The sequence below is a fragment of the Vulpes lagopus genome, chromosome 11 (assembly GCF_018345385.1).
Source record: "Vulpes lagopus strain Blue_001 chromosome 11, ASM1834538v1, whole genome shotgun sequence".
In the NCBI taxonomy this organism is placed as follows: Eukaryota; Metazoa; Chordata; class Mammalia; order Carnivora; family Canidae; genus Vulpes; species Vulpes lagopus.
The window spans coordinates 38567703-38593070 of record NC_054834.1 but is presented as its reverse complement, the minus strand read 5'-3'; positions in this window follow the sequence as shown (position 1 = coordinate 38593070).

The following is a 25368-nucleotide window of genomic DNA, read 5'->3' as shown; positions in this document are numbered from 1 at the left end:
GTATTGATCCAGCTGTATGTTTATTCATCGTCATTTAAGATATCATATGTTTTCTGTTCCCCTCCAGGATCTCCTTCCCCTGGCCTGGCAGACATGCTGACTTAGGCTGACAGGGCAAGTGGCCAAACTCATCCACTTTGTCTAGATTTCATCCAGTGCCTTTCCACATAACCCCACAGTTCTGGCCATATGGAAATAGCAAAACCGATTACAAATTGAATCATGCTTTAATCCAGTTAGCGCCAATTTATTCAACATAAACACTTAATTGTATCTTAATTTTTAGTTAAAGAAAACTTTCTCCCCCCAGGGGAAACAAGAAAAGCAAAACCAAAATAAATCAAAACAAACAAAAAACAGAATCTCGGTGGATTCTTCTACCACATGGTAGAAGTGTATCAATTATGGTTTAACAAGTATAATTGAAGTATTACATCTCATGCAATGACTCCTACAGACTATGTACATACAAAAGAAATTTAATTTAGTAAAAAATGGAACAAAAATCAAAATTGAAATGTAAAAAAACCCAAATGCAGCTTATTGAAGGAATATACAGAATTTTGTGTCATATTACTATACCTGTCAATGTGAATTTTAAAAATGGCATGTTAATACTATGAAAACATTCGATTTTCAAGTAAGTTATTAAAGTCAATTTTTCAGTGCCCCAACAATCTAGATTTGTTAAAGGAAAAGTACCAAAAAATTTTTGACCCCTTGGTTCAATGTGTCTTATTTCTCATGAACATTTGAATTATCTGTCAATAAATTTCTGCCCTATCAAAGAGCATGATGTTTTGCTCTTCTAAATGCATATCATGTTAATATATTACAAATACAACATAAACAGATAAAAATCTCTCTAAAAAATCTAAAAGACAATTGTAAATATCCAAGTGAACTTACAGACACTGGATCCCCTACTGCATATTTCTGGTAAGAAATGAAGAAAGCCAAAGCTACGACTTAGCAACCTATATACACAAAAAGTCATTATATTGCTTTAAAAACTTCGCTAACCATGAATCCTGTTCACAAACAAAACTATTGTTGGTTATATTGAAAGAATTCTGTGTGCAAAGATTGTAAAATCAAGTCATGTTCTGTGAAGAATACTTTTAGAGCCTTTATTTAAGTCTTTGAGTCATAAAATTGCACCTGCATTTGAAATGGATTTTACCCATCATCCCAAGTACTCAGTTAAGTCAATGTGTGCATAATTGTATCAGCAACTGCAATCCTGAAGCAATGGAGTGAATTTTTAAAAAATCTGTCAGAATTGTAATGGAAAAACAATTTGCAGAAGTATTCTGTGTTCACTCTAAAGTACCACATCATACTTGCTTGAATATTCCATTTTATTTTCCACTAAAAATAAACCCATTATGAAATTTTATGTCATTTTCTCATATTGAGCTTGAGCACTGTAACATACACTTTCATAAAATGTTGAAGTTTCAGTTTTGCACTTTCATTTTGAACATTACAATAGTAAAGCAGAAGTCTAATTCATAGGAAGGTATTGATATAAGCCTATAACATAACAGCAATCTCATTAAAAGTACATTTAATCAATTTAAGGACATGAAAGTCCACAAAATTTAAGCAAGCATATCATCTGTTTTGTTAAGATGTCTTACCACGACATGCTATTACTTGTCACAGGGGTTAGTACAGTAGAAAGTGGGTCAGTAGAAAATGCACAGATTGGAGCACACAGAGAAAAAAAGATGTATGATATAAATGGAAGATTAATATATATAACACACTTTGTTAGACCTAAGTATAACAAGCTTAGACCTAAGTATAACAAGTATAGCATTAAAATTATATATTTTTTAAAAGGCTCAAAATCAGAAATTGGAAATTCATTTCAAAGTGTAAGAAAAATAATAGAAAGTTAAAACCAAATAAAGTGGAAGCAAAAAAATCATTTAAAAATAAGTCAAAGTAGAAAACATACAAGAAAATGAGCTAAGCCAAAGATGATAGTTTCAAAACTCTAATAAGTTTGATAAATCACTGAAAGAATTAAGAGAGAGGATGAAAAATTTCAAAATCAGGAATTGAAAAGAGGACACCAGTATAAAATAAATATAAGATTACAAAAGGATATTGTAAAATGAATATTATCCATGAATTTAAAATCTTATATGAAATGGACAGATATCTACAAAACTCAACTTACTAGAACTAAAACATGAGGAAGTAGAAAGTGTGAATAATACTATATAAAAGAATATCTTATACCAAAGAATAATTTTCCCATAAAAGTGAAGTCAGTCTTTAAATTACCAAGAAAGATCCAGGCCTAAATGGCTTTATTGGTAAATGATTCAATTCTTTTAGGGGACAAATAACACTAATTTTTCAAACATTCATTTAGGGGATGAAAAATGAGGCTCACTTCATAGACATTTTTATAAAATTGTTACAACCCATATACCAAAACTTGACAAGGATATTTCAACAAAGAAAAATTTCAAACCAGTATTTCTCATGAACACAGATGACAAAATCCCTGATAAAACATTAGTAAAATTAATCCAGTTGTATTCGTTTTTTAAAAAGTATATCAGAGTCAAGTTGGGTTTATTCCTGCAATTAAATATCAGTTATCATTAAAAAAATCAATAAAAATTCATCATGTCAATAATATAAAGGAGAAAAATGAAATAATTATCTCAATATGTGTAAAAATACCATTGACAAAATTTAACCCAAGTTCCTTAAAATAAAAAATTTTAAGGAAAATAAAAGTAGAAGGAAACTGGTTAAGAGTATCTACCAAATATCATACCTGAGTGTGAAAAATTGAAAGTTTTCCAATGAGATCAAGAGATCAACACATGCTTTCAATGTAATACTGTAGTACAGCCTTTACTCAGTGTAAAAGGGCAAGGAAATTAATAAGAGATTCAAGGATTAGAAACAAATATAATTGTCATTATTTGCAGATGACATGATTGTGTATATAAACAAGTATAAAACTACTGACATATTTAAAATTAAATTATTTTCTCTCTCCATATATATGTGTGTGTGTGTGCATATATATATGTATATGTATATATGTGTGTATATATGTGTGTATCCAATATATATATATTGGATATTCCATATATATTGTATATATGTATATTCCAAATGTATTCCATATGTCAGCACCATTCCTAAAATTAACTTTAAATATATAATCTGTAACAGCATCAAGAAACATCAACATTGAAGGATAAATCATGTAGAAGTTATGTAAGACCTCTATACTAAATATAATAAATACAATTAGTGGAATTGAAGACGACCTAAATAAGCAGAAGTATATATTATGTTCATAGGTTTGAAAATCCCATTTCTAAATGAAGCTGTAGATTAAATATAATCCCAACAATAATCTCTGAATAGATAAACTTATCATATTAGTGGTCAGACTTAGAGTTCAGGAGGGGCGATGGCTGGGAAGAGACAAGAGGGTAACCTGTAGTGCGCTCCTGCAATTGCATTCCTTGAACTGCATGGCCATTTTTTTTTTTTTTTTTTACTCATGATTTGTATACTGTTCTGTTTATTTTTAAAGATGAGAAAACTTCATGAGAGTGTTTATTTGGATTAGACAAACAAATGTGCCTCATGTCCTAAACTCTGAAAAATCTTAGACAAATTATATAAAGGTCTTTTCCAAGTAAAGATCAAAGAAAAATATATACTCTTTCCCTAGTGTCACATAGATATGGGGGAAAAGAATCAATCATAATAGCATTATAAATAATGATGTTCTAGATATAAAGTTTAAATGGTAATATTATATTGAATCAGCTGTAGTAAAACCAAGATACTCATTTTGGCACTGTTGTTAAGCATATTGTTAGGATAGAGTTTATATTCCATATACATGATCCAAAGCTACTGCTTCCTTTTCATCGTGGTCGATTTCAAAATATTCCTTCCTTATTTTAATATTCTTATTATATTTACTTAGCAGATTGCATTAAGGTTTCAGAAAAAAATTGATTGGTTTTTAGATGAGTTAACAAAGGCAATTACCTTTTGGCTTATTACCGAAAGTATCAGAGAGTACAGAAAATTATGTATATCTCTAATAAATAAACTTTAATGTGATAAAGAAAATTGCAAATAAACGATTGAGAGGAATAGTTGTTTTTAATATTTTCTTTTAATCTCATCTTAATGATACGAGTGTGAACGATTCTGGTGTAGGTGATTAGAGTCCTTTCTGGCACACTCATGCTCAGGCTAAAGCGAGTACACTGAGTTCATTTATGTGATCAATCTCAGTTATCTCGTCTCTATTAAAAGTCAGTACTCCAGGGTGCCTTAGTGGCTCAGTTGGTTGTGTCCAACTCTCTTTGGCTGGGGTCATGATCTAGGGGTCATGATCTAAGGGTCATGAGGTCGAGTCCCGTGTCTGGCTCCGTGCTGGGCAGGGAGCCAGCTTAGAATTCCTTCTCTCTCTCTCCCTCTGCCCTTCCTGCCCCTGCTTGTGCTCTCTCTCTCAAAACAAACAAACGAACAACAACAAAAAAAAAAAAAAAACAAAAGACAGTACTCCACCTCTACTAAGCAACTGATGCTATATTTAATCAAAACTGAGAAAGGCCCTGCCTGAGTAGCTCAGTAGATTAAGTGTCTGCCTTCAGCTGAGGTCATGATCTCAGGGTCCTAAGATTGAGCCACCAGTTGGGCTCCACACTCTGAGGAGAGTCTGCTTCTCCCTCTCCCCCTGATCGTTCTCTCTCTCTCTCTCTTCTTCTTCACAAATAAATAAAATATAAAACAAAACAAACAACCCTGAAAAGCGCCTGGTTAATTGGAAGTACTAAAATTCTAGTGAAATCATACCTTTTTGGGTTCCTGGACAACAATCTAATATGTTTGTGTGCAAGGGACTCCCCCATACCAACAAGGAGTTCTCAGACACCAGCAGGGTATTGGAGAATTCAACTCAATTCTGACACTGTCTACCCAGGGATAGCATCATATCCCACAAGTGAAGAGCTGAGCCCTACAAGTCTGCACTTTCTCCCCACTTCAGATACCAGTTGCAAGTCCAGGAGTTTCCATGACTCCACCCTTAGACTAGATTGATTTGCTGTAACAGATTACCAAATTTAGGAAATCCATTTACTCACTAGATTGCCAATTTATTGTAAAAGGATACAACTCAGAAGCAGCCAAGTAGAAGAAAGGCTTATGGGCAAAGTCTGTGGGGAGGGGTGTGGAGCTTCTATGTCCTCACCAAGCTACACCATTCTCTGCAAATCTCCAGGTGTTCACCAACCCAGAAGCTCTCCAAACCTGTTTTTTGTTTGTTTGTTTTTGTTTGTTTGTTTGTTTGTTTATGGATGATTTATTATGTAGGCATGATGGATTAAATCATTGGCCATTGGCAATTGATCCAACCTCAGCCCCTCCCTTGTCCCCACAGCTGTTTATTTATGTCTTCTTTGATTTCTCTGTGTTCTATAGTTCTCAGCATAGAAGACTTAATGTAAGTGGTTAGGTGTATAATTATGGTTTAGGTGCATTGTAAACAAAACTTTTTATAGTAACTTCAATGTCCAACTGTTTATTGCCTACATATGGAAATACAATTCATTTTAATATTGTTTGACCTTGTTAAGCTAACTTCTTGGTTCTATTCAATTTTTCATAGGATATTTGGGTATTTTTGCATAAGAGAATAATTTTGTCTTCAAATAATTTTATTTTTTTCCTTTCTAAACCATGCAACTTAAATTTAATATTTTTTGCCATGTTGTACCAGTTGGATATTGAATAGCAGTGGTAACAGTAGACATCCCAAGCATTTTCCCAATCTTAGGAGACAAACATAAAGTTGTCACAGTTAAGTTAATAATTCCACAATCTGTGTTATCTGAGTTTCATTCTAATGCTTGCTTTTTCACTTCAGACTATTTTTTGTTTTCATTGCTGTTTAGCGTGTCTGGACTGTGAACTTCAGAAGCATTTCTTTAAAAGATGTTAAAGAAAGGGAAAAAAGAACTAAATGTTTCAGAAGGCGAAAAAGAAATAATCTACATGCAAGTTAATATCATATAGATATCATATTTCTCAACAGATAAAACAAATGAAAAAATGCAATTTTTTTCAAGGAGTATAAAGGTTTACATAATTCTTCCATTTTATATAAAACAATGTAGCAGGAAAAATAATGACTCTCCTAGATGCCTACCCCCAATCCCTGGAACTTTTGAGTATATTACCTTATTATATAGATGGTACTTTGCAGATATTTTTAAAGTTAAGAACTTCAAGATGGGGAAACTATCATAGATTATCTAGTATGGCTTAATCCAATCACATGCATCCTTAAAAGTAAGGGGAAACGGTAGTAGAGTGGGCAATAGAAATGCAACCTGAGAAGGACCCCCTACTGCTAGCTTTGGAGATGGAGGAAAGGAATCCTGAGCCAAGGAATAGTGGCTGCTAGAAGCTGAAATGTCCCTCATCCAGCAGCCGACAAGAAAACAGTGACCTCAATTCTAAAAGCCAGGAATTGAACACTGCCAATAACCAAAATGAACAGAAAATAGATTCTGCTTTATTAGAAACAGGTTATTTTCTAGAGTCTCCAAAAAGGAAGGTAGTTTACTAGCACTTCAATTTTAGTGCAATGAAACTTATACTGAACTTTTGACCTCAAGAACTGTAGGATGATAAATTTGTCTTGTTTTAAGCCACTACATTTATGGTAACTTGTTATGACAGCAATAGAAAACTGATACAACTTGTTTTTCTTCGGTGACCATTCAACATATGGTTTGACGTTAATTCCCGTATATAAAATGTTAATCATTTTTAGGACCTTTTTATATGCTACTGTTATTAACCTTTATCTATTAACCTATATATGCTACAAATAATGTCTCCAAGTTTATGATTCCATCCATTAACTCCATAGATACCTCTTCCCATATACAAGTTTTGTTTTAGTTTTAATTATGTCAACCTTTACCATCACTTTTAATGCATTCTCAATCTTGAAACTTGTCTAAAGAATAATCTAATTTTATACATATGTGTTCATATAATAATTTTCATATGTTTAAAGCTTGTGTTTTAATATGTCTCATGCAATATGTGAATTGGACAAAAAAGTATAACTTCCTTATATTATCTACTTTAGGAAATAAATCTATACTATAGTATTTGAAATCTCCTATGTATTCTTTCTTATCCTAAAATTTGAGTTTTATTGTTTTACATATGCCTTTACCATTTTATTATGTGAGAACATATATCTAAGAAATATTTTTTACATGTTTAAATGTATAACTATATATTCCTATTTTATGCATTATTTTGCAATTTGCTTTTTTCAATATTATGCAATATGATATTAAGTGTCCTCCACTTGGAGGTATAGTTAATTTTTCTATTTGGTAGTATAAAGTTTACCTATACACTCTGGACTCAAAATATTTGGGGGTGCATATTACAGACTATCTTATCCCACTTTGTGATTTTTGTTTTTGTTTTATACTATCCTGTTTTTAAACAACTTTAAATTTACCTAAAAGGTACAAAGATTGTGCAGAGAGCTCCCATATATTCTGAACTTTTTACATATATATATGGTACATTTGGTACATGTCACAACTTAGAACTCAACACTGTTACACTTCCAAGTTAAACTCTAGACTGTGTTTTTGTATCTCACTAGATTTTCACTTAATATCCTTTTTGTGTTCCAGGATTGAATTCAGGATACCCCATTACATTTAGTATACTATTTTTTAATGAAGAAAAATGTTTTATTTTATTATACTGAAGTTGGAGACGTTTTCCTATAATTTGTTTTTTTGCAATTTAAAAAATCTTAAAAAAAAAAAAATCTTAAAAAAAAAAAAAAAAATCTTTCCCAAGATCACAATGTATTTTTTACATTTTCTTCTGAAAAGTTTTTAAAGTTTTGTTTTCCACATTTAAGATTAATCCATCTGAATTTTTTTGTAAGATGTAATATCTTTCTATGTGCATAAACAGTTGTCCTAGGACCACTGACAGAATAACTATCTTTCCCCACTGATCTGTGATGTCTCTTTTGTTAATATTGTTTCCCTATATATATTCCATTGGCCAGTTTGTTTTGGCCTCTGGGTAATATTGCATGGTCATTTTTGTAGACAGGTCCCTCTCTGTTCTTTTCTATTAATTTTTTCTTTGATTACTTTCCCCCTTTTTCATTCATATTTTTAAAAATTATCTTCTCAATTTCTACAGAAAGTTCTTACTGGAATTTTTATTTGAAAATACATTAAATGAATAACCTAATTTTAGAAGACTAGCATCTTCATGACATAGTGAAATCTACCATAACAATGTAATAGGTAAAAAAAAAAATTAAATCATGCAAATGATGGGTATCTCACATAGAGTTTCTAGGAAAAATGACTTTAAGAAGGCGATTAGCATGTAGGAAGTTTGAAAGTGCTCTCAAAGTCAACACCTGGCAAGGAAAGAAAGGAGAATTGGCAGAAGGGTGGGATGAGGTAATTAGGGGATGGGCAATAAGGACGGCACCTGATGTATTGATCACAGGGTGTTGTATGCAACTGATGAATCCCTCTGAAGCTAATAATACACTATGTTAATTAAGTGAATTAAGGTAAAATAAAATAAAAGCAGAATTAGTGAAAGGGAAAAGTTGGACTGCAATGCAGTCACAGTAAGAGGGCAGCCAGCTCCAAGGGGAGCTCTGAGGGTGGGATTGGCCTTCAGGGTTGCCAGAGTTGGGCCAAAGAGGCCAGGTATCAATACTCATGGATAGATCAGCTGGATATCCTTGGATGATTTTTTGTAATCAAATTCAATCAATTTTTTAATCAAATTTAATCAATTCAAACTTTTGCCAAAGTTTGTCACAGCCTGGTTATTATCTTCTCTAGCTTAAAATCTCTATCTTGCAGCTGGCTGGGAGCTTCGGGGCAGTTGAAGAGATTCTATAACTCTTCAGAGAGCTAGTTCTTGGTTTATCAGCCAGATCGGAGGAGAGTACATGAAGTAATACTTAGTATGAGGAATCACCTCCTACTTCCTTGCTTTCTAGCTCTACAATTTTTCCCCATCCACTTTTATTATTAATCACAACAGAGTGCATGCATGTTGGAAGCCGTAAGAGACTGTGAGTCACAATGAAATTTCACATTATTTACACCCTAGAGCAAAAGAAAGAACAAAATTTCTCTCATCTTTTCAAGAACCAATGGCTACATCATAACATAGGCTTCTAAGTTGACTCTGGAGGAAGGTTTATATTTCACAGGGTTAGGAGGTCTATAATCTTCAAAGCACCACTATGTTATAAACTAGAGATTATAGTTACCTAGTGCATAAAGAGAACAATTTACATTTCAATAAAAGTTATACTTTCAAGGAGACTCAAGAGATGAAGAGAAGACATCTGCCTCCTTCCCTTTTCTATGCAAAGAAAATTCATTTTTTAAAAAGTTACCTTTATAGAAGCCTTTGGAGAGCTGATTCTGCTCTTGCCACTACTTCTGACTTCAACAGTGGCTCACTTCTTTCTTGTGAGTTCAGATTTGGCTGATTTTAAACAACAGAAATGAATGACCTAGTTAGCAAATGATGTGTGTAAGCTTTTCCTCCGTGTATTGTGGTGGTAAGTACCATCAACCTGGCTCCAGCTTTCTGAATGTTTCTATTTGGTGTTCCCCAAAGTTGGTTACAAATGATTGAGAAGGAAACTTATTTTCTAATACCCTCCTAGTAACATACACTGTTCATTATTGATATTTTTACTATTGGAGAAAGACCCACCCTTTAAATAACACGATAGTATGTTAAAGGTCTTGACACTGTGTCTGAGAGGTGAGTAAATCGGAACTCCAACTTCCTGCCTCACTTAGCCCCAAGACTGTCTCCTAATCCCCATGTGGATGCTAAAATCTGGTATTTGCACAGTTTCCTAAGTTACCTACAGGTTCTGTGCCTGCTACCTGTCTTAAGTTCCCTTCTTTCCCTCCCTCCCTCCTTCTTTCCCTTCCTCCTTCCTTCTTTTCTTTTTCTTTCTACCCCCTCAAAACCACATGGATTTCCTTTTTCATTTTGTGAATAATATAGATAGATGTATATTTTTAAATATAGTGGTTGCAATTTATCCAACAATTCTAGTTTTTTAAGTGTTTGTTACACGTTCATAAGCCATGTGGATCCTTTAGTATTTTGTAATATTTTTTCTTTTTTTCCTTCTTTCCTCTCTCCACACACATCAATTGTGCTATTTATATTGGATGCTCTTGTCGATCTACAATCATTTCCTTTATACTTATAGAAAACCTTGCTCTCCCTTACCAAAGTGTGGAAATTAGAAAAATGGCTGTTTAATAATGGATACTTACTCCCTGTAATTCTAAGTGAAAACTTCTAGACTTTCTTGAGTCTTCGTGGAACCAACTTTAAGAAGTCTTAAATCATGTAGGTAAAATGGTGTCTATTTTTCAAATTTTGAGCCAGTGTTCGAATTGAAAACCAAAAGTATTTGCCTAAAATAATTTTACTTGTTTATGTATTATTGCCATCATAGAAATATGTGTGTGATTATTTTTAAAAAATGAATAAATGTGTGTTTCACCAATAGGGAGTAAAGTGTGAATATGTGTGTGTGTGTGTGTGTGTGTGTGTCTGCATGTGTATGTGTGTTGGAGATAGAGGCTTGATAACCAGGATTTCTAGACTTGATAAGGGAAAAGTGCGAATGAATTAGTAGAAATGGGAAGGGTTGGAAATAAGCTAGGACAACAATAGTGATGATACATAGACAATGATATAAAAGGAGCACATCCATATGGTAGGTACTTTCACAGCTAATTTTATTATTATGTTTACTAATATAAAAGAACACCTTTTGCAACATCTCTTCCTCCAAGGAAGCTATAACATCTAAGAATTATTGCCTCATTTACGGCGCAGTAAATTTCTCAACCTAAGGTTCCTGTTACATATAATTCAATTGTAACTTGAGAAACAAATTAAAATTCCAGTTTGGATTCTGTTTCATCAAACTCTGCATCTGCTCGGAAAAGTCATAATGCTTTTCCATCTCTAGTATGATTCTTTATTAAAGTTTATGCAAACATTGTTGTTTTTGTTTTTGTTTTTTTTTTTTCCCATAAGATCAGGGTCCTGGATTTGCTGGGCAAAGCCACCAATAGAGTATCATGACTCTATTCTTCCATTCTGTTTCAGTTGTGAAAGTCTTTTGTTACTGGAGTTTTGTGAAATTTATAACACATAAAGCTAATGTTTGAGGTGAGAAAAATCCCTTTCTCAAAATCAAAATGAGATTTTTATGCAATCTCTCCTCAAATCTGTACAAATTGGTCCTACTAATCAGGTTATCTTTTTTGGCTGTATAAACAGGATATCAAAATATATCATTTTCAAACATGTGAAATGTTCTGCAAATCTGAGGGAAAATAATGTATAAACAGAACTTCTAACAGTGCTTTCTGATTTCTTTTAAAATAAATTCATGTCATTAACATTTCACTTGAATATAAAGATAGTAAATTAAATAAATGGAAAAATCTCCAAGCCCAATGTCCCTGAAATAATGGAAGTAGAATTGTACAAAAATCTTCCAATTAGTCTGATTGTAAGATTGAATGAGATTTTTGAACAACAGTATTAGGAAAAGTTAGTTTAAAATGTCATCAGCTAATAAGACAGGTACCAAATGTTTTTCTTTTAAGTTAAATTGTTAGATGAATTGTTCACTGAATTTACTCAATAGAATGACACTTACAGGTCATAGTCCTTTATTCACCACACATTGACTCAAAGTCCTTACTTTTGTCTCATACACTCTTTTAATTGCTAGATATAAGGATATGATAAAAGACAGTTTTAATTACCTGTGATTCACTGATACAATAAAAGTATTTGCACTAGTATTTGCAGGGAGCACTAGAGGGGTCCAGAGGGACATGGATATCAGCTGAAGTCAGGAAGTGGCTGTAGTGAGGATTTATTTAATGCTTATTCTATACCAGATAGGTTGGTAAGAACTGATAAAATGTGGTAGTTGCCAGAGAAGCTGAAACTAATTTAGTATTTTTATATAGGCCTCAGTAAAGTATTAGTGGTCTATGAGTGTTCCAAACAAAATGTTTACATTAGGATTGTATTTTTAAGTTCAAGTTGTAAATATAACTTTTCAAAAGATTTTGTTTACATATTAAGAGAGAAAGTGAAGGGAGGGGCAGAGGGAGAGGAGAGAGAGAATCTCAAACTTACTCCAAGTTGAGTGCCAAGCAGGAGGAGGGGATGTATCTCACAACCCTGATCATGACCTGAGCTGAAATCAAGAGTTAGATGCTGAAGCGACTGAGTCACCCAGGCGCTCCTGTAAATACAATTTTAAAATAAAATTATTTATGTTTATATAGGTGGTTTACTACTTTTAATGTATAACTTTTAGGTTCCCACAAATTGCTAAACCTGCCAACAATTTATTGCTGTATTTTTCTCCCAGCAGCACTCAGTTGTTACAATTCAGAAGGCGAAATACATAATATATAATTCATATGTACATGTGTATGTAATATATATAATTATATGTCTTTAATCTGAATTATATAGTGATTATCTATAAATTATACACATGAATATTACATATATGTGTATATATATAAAATCTTATATTAAATATATATAATATATATAAGATTTTATTATATAAGATTTTAATGATATATATTATATATATATATGTATAAAATCTTAAAATTGGGGCACCTGGATGGCCTAGTTGGTTAATCTGAATCTTGATTTCTACTCAGGTCAAGATCTCAGGGTCCTGGGATCCCTGGGTGGCGCAGCGGTTTGGCGCCTTGCGTTTGGCCCAGGTCGCGATCCTGGAGACCCAGGATCGAATCCCACATCGGGCTCCCGGTGCATGGAGCCTGCTTCTCCCTCTGCCTATGTCTCTGCCTCTCTCTCTCTCTGTGACTATCATAAATAAATAAAAAAAAAAAAAAAAAAAAAAAAGATCTCAGGGTCCTGAGATCCAACCCCACATGGGACTCCAGACTCAGCAAGGAGTCTGCTGGAAATTTTTCTATCTCTGCCCCCCCCCCAATTCATATGTTTGTGGGCACATTCTCTCTCTAAAAAAATAAATAAAATCTTAAAGGCTAATTTATGTTATTACTGGATGTGCTTGTCATTTAAATGTATCATTCCCTTTATCAATGTGAGTTATCATGGATAACAGAGGCAAATATCAGCTTTTATAGTGAAGACTACTTTTACCAAGTGTAGTTTGTGAAACTCAATAGGAGTTGAAATATGATTGGCCAATATTCATAGGAATCAGACTTAGTAAAGAAAAAGTAAACAAATTCATAGAAATTAAAAGTGTTGAAAATAAACTAGGACAAGAGTGACAATACATAATCACAGGCATAAGGAGAAAAGGAGGACATGTATCTGGTCACTAATTCACTGTTATGTTTACTCATATAAAAGAACACCTTTTGTAGCATCTCTTCCTCCTGGGAAGTTATAATATCTAGAAATTATTGACTTAACGCAGCCATCATGAGGACAGCAACCTTGTCCTCCAGAAGGTTGAGACAGCAGCGGCCCTGAAGACTACTGAGACTGTCCCCTCCCCTGCCGCACTTCACCCTTGTTCCATCCAACCTTTGAAAGATCTACCTTGAAGACTAACTGCAATCTCATCTCCCAGGACAGAGTCGGGACACTGGAGGTCAGAAGAGGATGATGTTACTGTCCCTGGGCATCTTAGCAACACTTCAATGGATTCAATTTTAATTGTCTCTCAATCCTGCTAGACTCATATACACTTTTCATTTATCTATACAGGTGAATGATGGGTAGATATGAAACAGAGCAAATTAGTCCTTGTCAATTCAAATAAATGTTCTTCAAATTTTCTCACTATCATCTATTTCTTTTTCTGACTCTCATATCAATCACCAGAATTCATGACTCTCATGATTTTCATACTTTTGTATCTTTGCCCTATAATTTGAGACAATTTCTCTTCTTGTTTTCCCACATCACCAGCTATGCACTGATGGTTCTTTTATTTTGTCTGATTTTTAAAAACTGCTCTTGTGATATCTTTATGTTTAAGTTGCTCTGTTTCTTCCCCTCACTCTATTTGATCAAATTCTCTTAATATTCTGCAACTCTTCCTGTCTCCCTTCATTGGTGTCCTGTAATTTCTTTGTCTATTATTTGGAAAGGGGGTCAAAGTGTAAGTTGTAACTTTTAGTAGATCTGTGAATGATGTTATGAAAAGTATTCTGTGCTGTACTCTTGGTTTGAAGTAACTGACCAGCTTTCCATCCCTCCTTACACCACTGGTGGAGGTAGGCTGTTTCCTAGTCTTGGAAAGTAATGGAAATAACCCATATTAATAGCTCCTCTTTGAGTTTTGTTTGTTTGCTTGCTTTTCCTCCAAGCATTTGAAACTAAACTTTAACTTAGTTTGCAACAGAAATTTTGGAATTTTTTAAACTTTATTTAAAAATACTTTATGATGATATGATTTTGAACCCAGGACTCTGTTATATGACTGTAACTCTTCATTATAATATGTTGATTTTATTTTATTTTTTCTACTAATTTTATTCTTTTTATTTTACAAATATTTTATTTAAATTCAATTTGCATGGGAATCCCTGAGTGGCTCAGGGAAGTGATCTGCCTGCCTTCAGCCCAGGGCGTGATCTTGGAGACCCGGGATTGAGTCCCACATCAGGCTCCCTACATAGAGCCTGCTTCTTCCTCTGCCTATGTCTCTGCCTCTGTCTCTCTCCTCTGTGTTCTTCATGAATAAATAAATAAAATATTTTAAAAAATAATAAAATAAATTCAATTTGCCAACTTATAGTATAATACCCAGTGCTTATTTCATCATATGCCTTCCTTTATGCCCATCACCCAGTTACCCATCCCCCACCTACCTCCCCTTCTGCAACCCTTTGTTTCCAAGAGTTAGGAATCTCTCATGGTTTGTCTTCATCTCTAATTTTTACCCACTCAGTTTCCCTCCTTTCCCTATGATCCTTTTCACTATTTCTTATATTCCACATATGAATGAAACTATATAATTGTCTTGCTTCAGTTGAGTTATTTCACTCAGAATGGTTACTCCTCTTTGGATGCTTGGGGACAAAGGGACCAGGTGCCTCAACACTGCACTCAACCTCCCTACTGAAAGGTCTAGAGATCTCTGTGAATGAGTCTTCCCAGAGTTCCTTGTGTTCTGATCCCACAGACTGACAGTGTGTGTGGCCTTTCCAGTGATTAACCCACCAAAGAGAAATCTCACACAGCTGCCACAGAATGTCCCAGTGCATGATTCATACCAGTCTACTTGCTGATTCCAGCATTAACTGGTCCAAGGAGGGAAGTCTGTCAAAGTTGAGAGTGGAGCAGAAACCAAGTCATTTTTCTCTTAGAAAGTTCCACAAGACAGGATATCTATTCCTAGTTCATTAGAAATAAAAGTTTCTTACACAATCACAACTTAAATAACTTTAAAACAAGAAATGCATTAGCATCTTTATTACAAATGTAATTGGTTTTCTTTTATTTTTCTTCGTGGGGATAGGGTCACTAGTTAAAATACACCACTGTAAAATCTGCAATTTAAATTTCATTTCATGGTGCATTGTAGAAATAGTTTACATAAATAGCATCCATTAATCATTTAAAACAAAGGTTAAATGTAAATTAGGATCCTGCTATTTATTTCTATGATTATTTATGGTTTTCTGGTAAAGTTTGATTTTTCTGAGGGTAAAAAAATCTAATGTGGTTGAAAGTAAAATATCTTTAAACTAAAATTGATAACTCCCAGAAATCAATCAACCTGGAGAGAGGGCCATAACATCATAAACAACATCTAAGTTAAAAAGCATGCTAACTCTCATCCCAATTCTCTCACAATGTAATCATCAACTCTTTCTCCAGGAGACCTACCTACCCAATATTAAATACATACATCACACACAACTTGAAAAAAAAAGTGATATCTTTCTGGTGGTTGTAATTTTTTGAAAAGAACTAGAATATTGATTACCTTTTAATTTTTTCAACACAAGAAGGTAATAAAAAGAATAATCATCAGGATAAATTAATAAGACTATTTTGTTTAAGGTGCATTGACAAAGGACAAAATACCTGAATAAACACTTTGTTTCCGTGGCTTGTATAAATTATTATTTATCCCTTTATTATGAAATACCTGAGTAGTTGACCAACTTTTTACTCACCATGTTAAACTGTTGTCCTTAGATAATTACAGTTAATTTCTTTTCAGTATATCTTTTCTTTAATCTGTCTCTTACGGTTTTATGCTTTTATCACAGCTTTGATATTATGCTCACATCAACAGCAGTCTGAACTTTAGAAAACAAGGCTAAATAAATAATTAGACATTTTATCATTTTGCTAAAGTTCAAAATAAAAACATAAAAGATGTCACCAAAATTAAAGTTATCTAAAATAAATTAGTATTTTGATGCATTAGAACCTAGAAATAGTAAAAATCATAGTCATAAGGGGGAAAAAAGCACCAATAAAATAAAACCAATTGTTTCATTTCAGAATCCGTTTTATCATGTTGCTTTCTTAATGAAGGTTGTTAAAGGTATAGTCAGCAGTGAAAGTACAGGCAGCCTTCTCTGAATCCCAAAATAAGGAATTTGGTACTCTGATGAACAATATCATTGTAGCTAGATGTCATTATATACCTTTCTTAGTTCTCTGGGTTTTTAAGCAACACTTTTAAGAAAGAACTGAAGTTACAATCGGAAGAGTTCTATCTTTTGTGATGCAACAATAGCATTAACAATGTTAAATAAAAGTTTTTCAATATATTTGCAATAATTTTAATAAACCATCATTATAATATCCATTCAGAGAGAATTTGGTTAACTAGGGTGTTAATTTGAAATATCTGAGGCAAAGTTCAAGTAATTGTCTCGAATAAACTGTTTTAATGGCTTTTTATTCATATTATTTCCAGATCGTGTTATAACACGATAACGTGTATGTTATCGTGTTATATGTCACACGATAACGTGTAAATATAACAGTTTGTAGCTCGTTGTCTAAAGCAAAAATTATATTTTAATTATGCTCTGAACATATTTTGTGTTGCTTTTTACCCATCCAAGAAAGCAATTGCACTTTAACTCTCTTTTTCTGATGAAATAATAGAATGCATTAACATGTTAAAAAGGATAGATTACTACATGCAATGTCATTTAGAGAGCGAAAGTAAATGAATCAGGGTCAGGAAATTATTTTCAGGACTTTGAGAGTAAAGCTTCTTAGAGCAAGGCCAATCTACAGATGTTTCTGTTTGAAATCTAGATCTCCATTACTGCATCTATCTCTAAGGACAACATGGCTTGAATTTGATCCTTTGCAAAGTAACCTTTAAAACGAGCAAAATCCATATTTTAATATCTCCTGTGAAGAGGAAACAATATGTGTAGCAAGTACACAAGGGGAAACTTTATAAATTAATTTACATTGAGAACAAATGCCATACAAAGTGCATTTTTGATACTACCCCGAAAGGACAAACATCAGCCCTTGAACACCATATGTGGTCTGCATTATGGCTTCTTGGCACCAATCCATAATCTATTTCCAGCAGCTACCATTTCAAAAATTTATGAGGACCTGGAAAGCACAGAAGGGCTCAAGAAGCCACTTGAGTTCTGCTTATTAGCATACTCATTAAGCCTAATCAATAATTGATGAACCATTTGTGAAAAACATATGGATTAAATTACTTCTTGGCTTAGACCATTCAGAAAAGAGTCATAAGTATTTTTGCCCCATTGTTTGCTGTGTAAACATGATGTCAAAATTGATTCTATAACAGAAAGCTAAAAAGGCTTACACTTTCCCTTCTCAACAGACCAAAATTATAATGTACTATGCCATATTTTTTAATGATTGAAATGAATTTAATGCAGAAGCTACCAAAATGTAAAATTAATGGAATATAAGAACTTTAAAAATTTTTTCAAATGGCCCATAATAAATACTTGAAAGAAAAAAATCAAAGAGATTAACTGAAGTTCATACTTTATTCTCATTTTTTTAGCTTTTATCTAACATCCTTTTTTAAATTTCATGATTCCAGCTATGATACCACATTACATTTAGTTATCATGTCTCCTTGGGCTTTTCTTGGTTGTGACAATTCTCCAACTTTGTCTTTGGTGACATTGATAGTTTGGAGGAGTATTGGTTTTTTGCAAAAGGCCTCTCATTTTTTTATTTTTCTGATGTTTTTTGCATGCTTAGACTGGATTTTGGAGAGGTAGAGTACATTTCTTTTTTTATATATAAATTTATTTTTTATTGGTGTTCAATTTGCCAACATACAGAATAACACCCAGTGCTCATCCCATCAAGTGCCCCCCTCAGTGCCTGTCACCCAGTCACCCCCACCCCCCGCCCACCTGCCCTTACACCACCCCTAGTTCGTATCCCAGAGTTAGGAGTCTCTCATGTTCTGTCTCCCTTTCTGATATTTCCCACTCATTTTTTCTCCTTTCCCCTTTATTCCCTTTCACTATTTTTTATATTCCCCAAATGAAGGAGACGATCCTACTAACATGACTTATTACTGCTGAATTTCACTTTGATCACCTAGCTGAGGTAGTTGGTCAGATTTCTCTACTCTAAAATTCTTCCCCGCCCCCTTACTATATGTAATCCTTGAAAGAAAGTCACTATGTACAGTCAACACTTAAGTAGTGGAGAGTGTGCTTCATGAATGGAGTATTTATGTAAATTATTTGAAATTCTAATACGAGAGATTTGTCTATTCTCCCCATTTATTTACAGTATTCATATTTATTCAATCATTTATTTCTATCAGTACAGACTCATCGATATTTATTTCATACTTTCAGTTATAATCCAGTACTACTTAATTTTATTGCTCATATTGTTCCAGCTTTGGCTATTGGGTGATCTTTCAATTGGCTTCTGTGTCAACTTTAAATACCACTGTCGCGTGTGTGTGTGTGTGTGTGTGTGTGTGTGTGTTGGTGACCTTCCTTACTTTATGAGACTACTTTATTCTCAAGGTTCAGTCATTTTGTATATCTTAATTACAGTTCTAGAATCATCCATTTCTTTAAGGAACCTTTGTTTATTTTAGAATGAGATTAGAAACAAAGTATGCTCTTTACTACTGGACTCATTTCTTCCAGGTTCTCTCAGCTGAGAGAGTAGTTAAATATATGGGTGTAAAAAATAAATAAATAAATAAATAAATAAATGTATACTAACAACATATCTGTAGATATATCTACATGTAACAATATGTGCCCATATTAATTAAGCTAAACAGGAGTTCATACTGATGTCTCCAACTCTAATTCATTAACACATGGATCATTCTAACTTCCTCCCCTTGCTTATCTTTTGATTCCTACTCCTACAATAAGATACTTGGCTCTCAATATGCACCATCTCTTTACTCAACTGTTCAATTCCATTATTTATTCACCTACTGAAGAATATGTTGGTTGCTTCCAGTTTGGGCAATTATGAATAAAGTTGTCATAAACATTTGCATACAAGGTTTTGAAGGTATTTAAGTTTTCAAATCTATTGGGTAAATAGCTAGGAGTGTGTTTTCTGGACTTCATGATTAAACTACCTTTGGCCTTGTAAAAAACTGCCAAACTCTCTTCTACAATGACTGTACTGTTTTGCATTCTCATCAGCAATGGATGAGGGTTTCTGTTGCTCTTTATCCTTGCCATCATTTGGTATTGTCAGCTTTTTGGATTTCTAATATGTGTGCAATTGTATCTCTATGTTTTAAATGTAGCTTTATGTTAACTTTTGAAATTGGGTAGGGTGAGTCCTCTAATTTTCCTCCTCTTAAATATTGGATTGGCAATCCTAGGACTTCTGGTTTTACCCATAAATTTTAGAATTTGTTTGTCAATATCTATAAAATAACTCATTGAAATTTTTAATGGAATTGTATTGAATTTCTAGATCTCATTGAGTAGAATTGAAATCTTAGCAATACTGAATATTCATTACTATAAACATGGAATATTTCTCCATTTATTCAGAACTTCTTTGATTAGTTTCATCAAAGCTTTATAATGCCTTGCATATAGCTCCTGTGCATGTTTTGCTAATGTTATATATAAGTATTTTTCTTGTTTTAGTGCTATTTTAAATGGCATTATTTTCTTTTTATTTCAAATCTCAATTTTTATTTGGTGTTAAATTAAACAACAACTGATTTTTGCCCATTAATCCTGTGACCTTGCTAGACTTGTTTATGAGTTCTAGGAGATTTTTAGTTGAGTCTTTGGGATATTCTACATGGATAATCATATCATCTATGAGTGAAGACAGCTTTATTGCTTCCTTTTCAATCAGTATACCTTTAGTTTCCTTTTCTTGTCTTACTGTACTAGTTATGGGGTCCAGTACAATGTTGATTAACAGTGGTAAGATATTTCTTTGCCTCATTCCTGATCTTAGGCAGAATATGTCCAGTTTATCACCATTAAATATGATACTATATAAATTTTTTATAAATTTTAAATACAACTTTTAAATATAATTTTATGACATTCAGAAAAATCCCAATAATCGAAATTTGTTTCAAGATCCATCATAAATTTGTACTTATTTCTCTAAATTATTATTACTTGCCCAATGTCAGTAAATATTTTTCTAATTCTAGCATGGATACATGTATTTTAGCATTAGCTAATTCTAGCTAGAAAATAACCATAAAAATTGACATGTCAATAGGACATTTTGTAAATGCAAAATGAATTGGCATAAACATTCAAGGGAAAAAAATTCTTGAAAGTTATGCAAAAAATAAATGAAATTATGTAATGTAGACAGAAAGGGATAATCAGGAAATATTTAATGGCTAACATCCAAGTAGAGAAATTTAGAACATAGACAATACTAAAACAGCAGATGTTTATAATTTCGATTTTCTTCTTATTCTACCTGTAATATTTTTAAAATGTCAGCAGGCTTCAGATTGTTTCAAACACCTGCAGTTGGAGGATTAAAAAGTCAGATTTAGCTAAAATAAAAGACATAAAGGTCATTGTAATAAACAAACACAAAGCCACTTTATCACTTACCCTAAGTTAAAAAAAATTCTTGTGCAGTATGATATTTTATGTGTTTTCATAGCAGTCACCCTTTAAAAAGTCTATGAAAATGAGTTCTCTAATAAAAAAATTATGTTAGGGCTGATACTCTTAAGGTTGGATCCTGCAGGAACTAAGGGCTATTTAGAGATAGTAATCACAGACTCAATATCAAGAAATTGAACTACCCAAAAAATTCTACTATTAAAGAATAATTTTTAAAGAAAATTAAAATCCAACTTTCAATTTTATTCATTCATTGAACACATGTTTGTGGAACATTCCTTTGTCCCCAGATATTATTCTAGGGGCTGGCCACAATGGTGAGGAACTAGTCCCTGACCTCATGGAAGTTATATTTGAACAGAGGCATATATAAAATGTATAATGAATAGTTCTTTGTCTGTATTCATATTATATGTATTCTATGTTATAAATATATAGCATTTGGTGGAGAGTACAACTATGGAAAAATTAATAACTATATGCTTAGAGTCAGTTTATATATTTCTGAGAAAGTTATATAATGTGCATAGAAGAATGCATAAAAAAAGCTTTTCATTGAAAACATTAAATCAGAAACCTTAAAACCATTTTAAATCTTTGACCAAGTAGTTCAAATTCTGATTTAGCATGCAGAAGTAACTAGATAAACAATTTTTAAAAGTCATTTATAAGAATGTCCATGTCCATCTTTAATAGAGAAAAATTGGGGGAAAGCTTTAATGTAGAGGGAAGACTTTAAATAAATTTTGGTATAGTGAACTGATGATATATTATACAGTAATTAATACTATGTTTGGTAAAACTTGAATATTAAGAAGAAATGCTCATAAAACAAAATGTAGGGAAAATGAAATACATAACTGTATCTATAGTAGGATCCTCTTATTTCAGTATTTTTTAATGTATTATATTGTCTGAAGTAATGTTCCAAAAGACGTTTAAAATACAAAAGATTTCTGTCTTTTTCAGAGGCAAGGACTTGAATTATTCTTTGCATAAATTTACCTAAGAACATGTCTTTAATCAGTCCTTTAATTACTCTTATATAAAATGACCATATTCTCTACATTTTGAAGGAAAAAAAAAAACTGAAAAGAAACCATTAACTTGAACGCAAATATTTTAGAGAAGCCAAATGTTCTGTGTGGCATGTATTTTATTTATTGTGTCTTTTATGAGAGGTTTGTCTCTGCAGAAATTGTGGCTTTTAGGATTTATACTTCTTGTTCTAAGAATGGAGTTTGATGGCTCTGTGCTGCACTCTTCTGCTCATTTTTGTGGAGCTGTCTTCTCTTGTCAGTAGTTGTTTGCAGAAGGTGCAGAGCTGAGACAGAAGAGCCTGAGAAGGATGTGTGGACCTGACCTTCACCTGACACTGCAAGGGAGGGACATAAAAAGTGGTCCAGGGAAAGCTCTGTCCAGCCTGGATCGTTATTAATGACTGCATCCATAATCTATTGTTGAGTTGCAAATCACCCCAAAACTCAGTGGCTTCAAACACAATAGTTTATTATGGTTCATAAGTCTGCAGATGAGCTGGGGTTTAGCTCATCTAGGCTGGGCTCTGCTACATGTCTCTGCTTTAGGAAGAAAGAGCTAGAACAGCACTGCTCACTGCAGGTCTCCTGGTCACTTATGATAATTTTAACCCATGTGTCTGTCACTCTTCTTGCACATGTGCATTAGCTGGGTGGTAATTTTTCCCCCCTACAATTGCAAGTGTAAGTGGAACACATAAACTTCTCGAGTTTAGGCTCTGGACTGGCATATTGTTACTTCTGCCCCTACATCATTGGCCTACCAAGTCAGCTAGCCAAACATAAAGTCTAGGGATGAGGATACACACTGGACCTACAGTGAACACAACAGTGCAATTTGTCACAATGGTGTTCTGCAAACATCAAATATCCTGACTATGGGAAATGCACCGATGTTGGGATACTGTTTTCTGATGTAGCACACTGAAATCAGTGGGGGAAGTCATAGACCTTGGTGTTGATTCTTCTCTAAAGGACATGAATATTACCCACTGTTAATCATCCTTAAAAAATTACAAATTCTATGATTCAGTGACTATCAGTAAGCTGGGGAATCCTTCTCCATTGGTCTTGTTCAGACTGGCACTTTGTGTTCAGTAAAGTTCTATAGCTTTAGAGATCCCTTCTCTAAAATGATATCAAAGTTTTTGTGTATAACATCCACCCATGGCTTGAGTTTTGTGTACTAATCTTGGTTTCTTTGAAAAATGTGCTCAAACTTTTAGTAGGAGTTCCTTGGATCTGCTTCACCTAGACTGGTAAACTCTAGGCTTAATCCTTACTATTGTAGATATTAATAGACATGAGTTTATTCTACGCTTCATGATTCACCATGTGGATTATTTAAATGAAGACTTTGTAACCCTAAGTCTCTTAAAATAAAAGTCAACTTATTTGAGGATATATTAGTAAATGAGACAAAACTATGTAGCTTTTCTTTTGCCACATGTTAGTCCAAAAGCAGGATAATTGTTTTGTGATCTCTTATAGAGTTTTTGAGTCCTTTAACACAAAACCAGTAGAGGTAGAGGTGGGCATTCTTTTCCAAATTGATCCCACATCTTAGTCATTGCCAAATCCCAACATCTATGTCAAGGGAATATCCAGACCAGGGTTAGATCCCAGTGACAGCCCTGAGTTGTGGAATTCAGGGCAAATGAATTTTCAGAATAACAGTCAGATCATATTATATAATTTTCTTTGAGATTCTTCATCTCATTTATTAAAATTTCATCACAATATCTGGGGCTTCTGATTAATCAGAATATACTCATGTATTTGAGGTATGGTTCTGTTTCCTCTGGGGCATCTAACTTCTGCTTCCACACTGTTCCAGAAAGAAGCTAAAGCTAGGGACGCCTGGGTGGCTCAGTGGTTTGGCGCTTGCCTTCTGCACAGGTTGTGATCCTGGACTTCCAGGATTGAGTCTCTCATTGGGCTCCCAGAGGGAGCCTGCTTCTCCCTCTGCCTATGTCTCTGCCTCTCTCTCTCTGTGTCTCTCATGAATAAATAAATAAGAAAAAAAAAAGGAGCTAAAGCTTAATGTACTTAAAAAATGTATTGATTCTTTATTGCCATGATCGAAAATAATAGTCATTTGCCAATTCTTATATTATTATCCACTTGATGAATATTCTCTCTAGTATGTCTTTACTCTTTCCCAGAGAAGAGCTTCAACACAGAACATCTTTAATGCACCTAATTATGTTAGCATAAAATTTTATAAATTGATTTCTTCTCATTTCTTGTACATCCATTATGCATAAAACTTATTCATACTTCTGGGGTTTTTTTTTATGTAAGAGAATTGGTTTTTTATACTGCCTTGATATAGAACATTCTAGATCACTGAGATGACAGTACTGGTTAATGTGTCATTAACACTTCCTAAAACATACTAACATGTAGATGGTCATTTAAATTCCAGAGAGCAAAACTGCCATTACATGACACAGATCATATGAAGAGGGACATGCATATATGAAGAATGATTATTTTATTTTACAATATGCTAGTAATAAAAGCAGAAGAGAACTTCCAAAGAGGATAGAGTTAGGGAATCTGAGGTCCTACTTTGAAACAGGTAAAATTTTAAAGCATTAAGAATTAGTTGGTATGTGAATCTTACCTTATTTGTACTTATGTGCTGGTCCAGTTATCTATAATTAGAATTAAGCACTCAGAAATGTTACCAATGATTTTCTTTAAAGAATAGCAACAAAACAACAAAGATCATTGTCTCTGTTAAAAATATAAAATGGAGCTGGTGCCCTCAAGTTACTGTGGTGAAAGATAGAGTCATTAAAGTGGTCCCTTTATCTTTTGCATGCCAAGGATATAAACTAGGAGATAATGGGGCATGGTTATGGCTGTTGGCTACTAAAGGGGATGAGAACCACAGTGGGATCCATGGGTAAGTGCCTTGATGACTCAGGTTTTAATATCACACCTATTTATAGAAACTCATTCTCATCAAAAGTGAAATAATGGATCTAAAATAATAATACAAAAAATAAAAAATAAATAAATAAATAAAATAATAATACATATAAGTGGGCCTTGCAGGATTTTTTGTCCTTTGCACTTTTCTGTTTATGTAC